General features: G+C 40.9%; 4 non-coding genes across 4 annotated transcripts; 1 reads left to right on the plus strand and 3 right to left on the minus strand.

The window, feature by feature from the left end:
* Positions 1–1,786: 1,786 nt before the first annotated feature.
* On the minus strand, positions 1,787–1,869 carry trnal-cag (transfer RNA leucine (anticodon CAG)). Its single transcript has one exon. It is a non-coding gene; the product is annotated as a tRNA-Leu (tRNA).
* Positions 1,870–2,930: 1,061 nt separating this feature from the next.
* Positions 2,931–3,003, minus strand: trnar-ccu (transfer RNA arginine (anticodon CCU)). The gene has a single exon. It is a non-coding gene; the product is annotated as a tRNA-Arg (tRNA).
* A 1,508-nt stretch (positions 3,004–4,511) lies between these two features.
* trnak-uuu (transfer RNA lysine (anticodon UUU)) lies at positions 4,512–4,584 on the minus strand. The gene has a single exon. It is a non-coding gene; the product is annotated as a tRNA-Lys (tRNA).
* A 1,161-nt stretch (positions 4,585–5,745) lies between these two features.
* trnar-ucg (transfer RNA arginine (anticodon UCG)) lies at positions 5,746–5,818 on the plus strand. The gene has a single exon. It is a non-coding gene; the product is annotated as a tRNA-Arg (tRNA).
* Positions 5,819–6,051: the final 233 nt, after the last annotated feature.

Genomic DNA, 6,051 nt, shown 5'->3' on the forward strand with positions numbered 1-6,051 from the left:
ATCTCTCCTCCATCTGTACAGGCTTAGCAATATACTTAAAATATAAAAGTAAAAGTAGCCTTATGAATGACAAAGCTCCCTGGACCAGACACATGTTACTAGAGAGCACACTGAGAAACTACAGTGGACATGGAGAAAAGACTCTTTATTCTTTATTCTTTATATGCCATTGCCTACATTTTAAATGGCCGTCTGCTAATAGGCCTAAAACATATATAAACATATAGCCTATTTATATTGACAGAGACCGGGACTCCAGGTTAATAAGATTCTGACCGAGTAGCAAGATATGAATTCAAGTGTGATTTTGTGAGAAGTTTGTGTATGTTCCAATTTAATTAGATTCAATTTTGTAATGGTAACTCCAGGGAAATTATTTGAAATTTAGTGAGGACTAGATTAGAACTGGATTTAAAGCTGATTCTGGTTTCCAACTTCGGCCCAGGTGTGTCTGTTAAAACACAGATGGAGACAACTTCTCTCTGTGATTTATTACAATCAATCATCAGTATAAACATGGGGGGGGGGCAGCTCTGCTAGATGTGTGTGTGGTAATAAATGAAATAAACAACATTGTAAAGGCTACCATACACAATGTATAGGAATAATATATGCTAGCAAATAATAACAATAAACCAACTACTAATTACATTATCTTATGAGCAAGGACGTTCAACAATCACCATTATATCGAATCAACAGCTAGGTGTAACCTAGCCAACAGTAGAAGAACGTAAACAAGCTAACTTTTAAATGTACCAGAACTACAGACCAACACAACAACAGGCTTACATGAACTGACAACATCAGTTCTATGACTTACAGTTCTCAAAGACGCACACGATCTCAACTGGTTATCCTCCAGACAGCTAGTCTCTTTTTCTTTTCTCTCACTTTTGTCTCCGTGTGCCGTGCGCGCCTGCTCGTGGTGTGAGGTGCATGTCCGCGCTATTCTCCGACATGGACTCCAATCACACCTGATAGACAACCTTTAGCACAAAACTAAAGTAACAAGCAATTTTGTAAAATGTAGGGAGTAGAAAGTAAAGAGTCGCCAAAAAAATAAAGAGTAAAGTAAAAATATCCGAAAAATCTACTTGAGTACAGTAATGAAGTGTTTGTACTTTGTTATTTTGTTACAAAGTATTTGTACTTCGTTACTTCCCATCTCTGATGACCGTAAAGATTAATATGTACATGGTTTCCAGAACTGTATCTTCTGATAGACATAAGGCCACTTGGGTTATCTTCAGGCTGCTCTATAGTCTCCTGAAGAAGGATAAATCCCAGAGTTGGTTCACTCCAGGTTATTTAAGCATCAAACGTCCCTGGGTGGACTTGAACCACCATCCTTTCAGTTAACAGCCGACTGCGCTGACCTATTGCGCCACAGAGACTGCATATGTTGATGTTTTTTTTATTTCTGATTCTGATGTAGCGATGGACAACGACTCAAAAGCATAATACTTCTTGCCGTGACATAACAAGAAACAGTAAAAAATAGAGGTCGGCAAGATAGAGTTCAAGACCCTTTTTGTCAGGACACCCAACTTTGTCTCTCAATATGGCAGGAATTCTATGCATCCAGGGCCAAATGTTTTACCATTTCATCCACTACGGGCCCCTAAGGAACTTTACATGTGTTGACAATAAAGATGCTCACAAAACGCTGCACTTGGAATTGCGTTTCTCATGCACATTCATGTCCTCTTAAATATAAAGAACTGCTAAGTTCTTTATTCCCAATATCAACTCTTAGACATTAGTTCCAAATGAAAATACTAGTTGTCAGAAGTGGGATTTGAACCCACACCTCCAGTGGAGACTGCGATCTGAACGCAGCGCCTTGGACCGCTCGGCCATCCTGACTGATCCAACAGCTCTTCAGTAGGACCTGTCTCAAAAATTATTATAGTAAATTAAACATGTCATGATATAGTAAGTTCTCAGTCATGACATCCTGCTATATCATGACATGTCTGACGGGGCGCTACCTATACCATCCAAAGACTGAGACTGCAGCAATATTTCAATACCCGTATATGTTTAATGTATTCATATTTTCGTTATTTTCACAATGTTTATTCTTCTCATCGGGTAGGATTGCATTTTTCTTAGGCGGCATATTCCCCTGGGCCTGGTGGTATCTGGCTGCACCAGAGCACCTGGGATGTCAAGCTTTAAATCCCCACCTCTGAAAAGTGTCGCTTCTTAGCCGGATTATGTCTGGCCATGTCATAAATAATAGAGGCGAGGCCTCAAAACTGAGAATATATTGGGGCGTGATATTAAAATTACAATCGTTTCTAGCCGCTGCATTTATCAATGTACGATCATTCTTACGCTCTGATTGGTGTGATACGAACGTTTCATGAATCTCACGTGAAGCCTGTCGTACGTTAGGTTAATAAATGAGGGCCATTAGCTCTAAGGATGTGCTTCAATACATAACTGAAGTGGACACACTAAGGAGTAGCACAATGGTGCAATCTGTTTACCTTGTCATGAGCTAAAGCCTTTTCCCAAGCTAAAAGAAAACAAGGCGCTCTTCTGCAAAAGCACAGCGGAGTGCTGAGAGTCCTTTGAGGTGCAGCGTGATTTTAGGCTGAGATGCTTCGGGTGCGTTAAGGTGTGAGCCCAAATAGTTGTTGAACGACAAAGACAAGACAGCGATCAGGTGATAGAACCGGGGTATTGATGTCCCATCCATGCAACCGATAACCAACAAAAAACTACAGGATCCTGACAGGGTAGTGGATGTTTTTAATCTGCCAGAACATGACTTGCCACGGGCTGGCAACAACTTTTCCAGCAATTAGATCATGATTCATCTCACCATGGAAATGAGAGTTAGCAGAGGATGGTTTCAATCCATCAACCTCTGGGTCAGAGGCCTCATGACACTTCCATTGTGCCAATCTGCTGAAATTCACCCCAGATGGGACTTGAACCCACAATCCCTGGCTTAGGAGGCCAGTGCCTTATCCATTAGGCCACTGGGGCTTTACATGTCCAAAGCTCACCAGTTCAGGAGAAATACATATACAGTTCTGGAGGAGTAATGAAACAGTGACCTTGACCTTTGACCTCCAAAATTGAAATTAGTTCAACCGCGACTCCTAGTGGTTATGTATGCCAAATTTAAATTGCTTCCCTCTAGGCGTTCAGGGATATTGCATTCACAAGAATCGGATGGACAGACATGAGGACACAGTCACCTTGACATTGAACCTATGACCTCCAAATCTCTCATCAATTGATTTGCGAGTTCATGTGAATGTTTTTGCAAACTTTGAAGGAACACAAACATGGGCGTTGTGGTAAGATGGTGCTGTCTATCGTTGTTTCTGAGATCAACAATACCTTCTAAAGTTGAATAGCTATTGCGTACCCGGTAATATTAGACAAGAGCTCTCGTTGGCACTGTAGGCGGACAATTTAGAAAATTAGTTACTTTACACTTAAAACTGTTACATCTCCTCTGAATCACCATCTGCAAATTTCCAAGCCTCGTTGGCATGCCGACCACCATCTACAGGAGGTAAATCTCTGGCTAGCTATGCAGGAGTACCTCATATCTTTTACCAGGTTCAGGTGGTAATAGTTATGGTCAAATGAAGCTTCATTAAGCTTTCTGAACAATGTTCTTCATTTTCTGAACGTATTCACCAGTAGTGTTTTATTATTGGTTGTGCATCTGTGATTGCCCTAGAGGTCTCTCAGTCCAGCACCTCTCCCCCTCATCTTTGTTAGTTTTACACTGTCCAGCATAAATCGCTGACACCATACCTCACACTCATCCATGCATACACCTTGCATACATGTATACAACCTTTGCACACAGTCTTTTGTCTCCCCTTTCATGGGGTCATGACAAAGCATATAGGGTCAATTTTAGCCTTTGTGTGAGTACATAGGTTTCCACATACATAGTTTTTATTAAGATTGACGACCAAATTGTTAGTTTTTCTGAAATTTTGCAAACCATTGCAATGCCTTTCATAGCCTCATTGGCGCAGTAGGCAGCGCGTCAGTCTCATAATCTGAAAGTCATGAGTTCAACCCTCACATGGGGTAGGTGCTTTAAAAAACAAAAAAACACTACTGCTGCTGAAAATATAGTGACAGGTGGTTGAATACTGGCACAAGCACATGAATGGAATTTGTCATTCTTTGGTTATTTCTGAGATTGATACAATGAAAGGAATTATTTAAGAGTGGTAGCAAACCAATGAAAAGGGTGATAGAACATATGTGGTATGTCCTTGGACATACTATCCAAGCAGGGAGATGAGTACAGAGATGTGGGTGCTAGCAAGATGGATGTAGGTGGCCCATTGTTCATTTAGACTTACCAACAACATTGTTATGATACAAACCTGCTTGAAAAACAGTCACAATTCTTTTTAAAGACTTGTGCATGGAACACATGATATGATAGTGTCTGAATTGGTCCATGTCCATACAGGCATGTCAAATGGACAACTCATCTAGCAGAATGTGCAACTCTATACCTGAACAGGGACTTGAACCCTGGACCCTCAGATTAAAAGTCTGATACTCTACCGACTGAGCTACCCAGGCTTCTAAAACTACTGGCTGTGGAAAAAATAATCTCCTGAACTACAGATTGAAGTTTAAGTAAATGAAGACCATTAAGCTGTTGCCATGATCACGGTCTTCTGGAAAGCAGGAGGGTAGACCATAATTTGCACAATGCCTGAGAACACCAAATGTTATTGCACAAACTGGTTGAAAATTGGCTAAATTGACCAAAACGGTTAAAAAGCTCAAAGTCCCAACTCATCATGGCCACTAGCAGACTGTGAACATCCTGCAAACCTGCATGACAGATGACGTTAGCAAGCACTTTTTACATATCATACAATCAAGCTGTTGCCTTATCAGGGACTTGAGCTGTGGTATTCTTTTTCGCTGAAAACGTTGATAACCTAATGCAATTTGTGGACAAATAAACTTTATTGCTGGTGAGTACAATAAAACAACTCTCCCTCTTGATCCGCTTCCTCTTGATGGGAAAAATCCACCAGATGACTTGCCATTCAAGCAGGGAGATCAGCACAGAGATTTGGGTGCTAACAAGATGGATGTAGGTTGGCCATTGTTCATTTAGCACCCTCATTGTTATGATGCAAACCTGCATGAAAAACAGCCACATTTCTTTTTGAAGACTTGTGCATGTTACTTACATGATACAACAGTGTCTGAAAGTGTTCAGAATTGCCAAAGTGTACAACTAATCCAGCTCATCCAGAACTCGGACAATTTTGCTCAATTTGGCCTTAATTGTTTCTGGACATCTGTTCTTTTTAAACAGTTAAAAAGCAGGCCGGTTAGCTCAGATTGTTTGAGTGTGGTGCTAAAAATGCTAAGCACCGGCAGACACTTTAGGGTACTAAAATCGCCAAATCCTACACCCAAGAGCATCTGTATCCACCTTTTTTATGCACAAATTGGCCATTAGCGCAAAACAAGTCTCAATCTCTATAGCTCTGCTTTCCATGTCTTTTGTAGCAAGGCCAAAAACATACAGTTGTAAGGTTGTCTGCTCAGCAAGTGCAAATATGAGTCACAGGTAACTAATGTGCCTAGCATTCAATCTATTTCCTTCAACAAAAGCTAACTGGCCACCTAATTAGTCTGCCTTTTTTTTAAATGTTACCTCGCTCCTGAATTTCAGATAAACCATGGCAATTCTGATTTGGAAATAATATGTTTTCTTGCAACCACGTGGCCTAATGGACAAGGCGTCTGACTTCGGATCAGAAGATTGAGGGTTCAAGTCCCTCCGTGGTTTGAAATTCCTGTCTACCTCCAGAAACAGAATGGGAGCATGTAGCATCTTGGTTTGGACATGGATAGCTATGCTTTCCATGTCTTTTTTGCAAGGCCGAAAACATATGCAGTCCCTACAAACCATACACAACCAGGTAACCCATCCAGAACTCGCCCAATTTTGCTTGATTTCGCCTGGTTTGTTTCCGGAAATTTTTCTTTTTCAAACACTTAAAAAGCAGGCCGGTTAGCTCA

This window comes from Etheostoma spectabile, unplaced genomic scaffold (genome assembly GCF_008692095.1).
Source record: "Etheostoma spectabile isolate EspeVRDwgs_2016 unplaced genomic scaffold, UIUC_Espe_1.0 scaffold00003638, whole genome shotgun sequence".
Taxonomy (NCBI): Eukaryota; Metazoa; Chordata; class Actinopteri; order Perciformes; family Percidae; genus Etheostoma; species Etheostoma spectabile.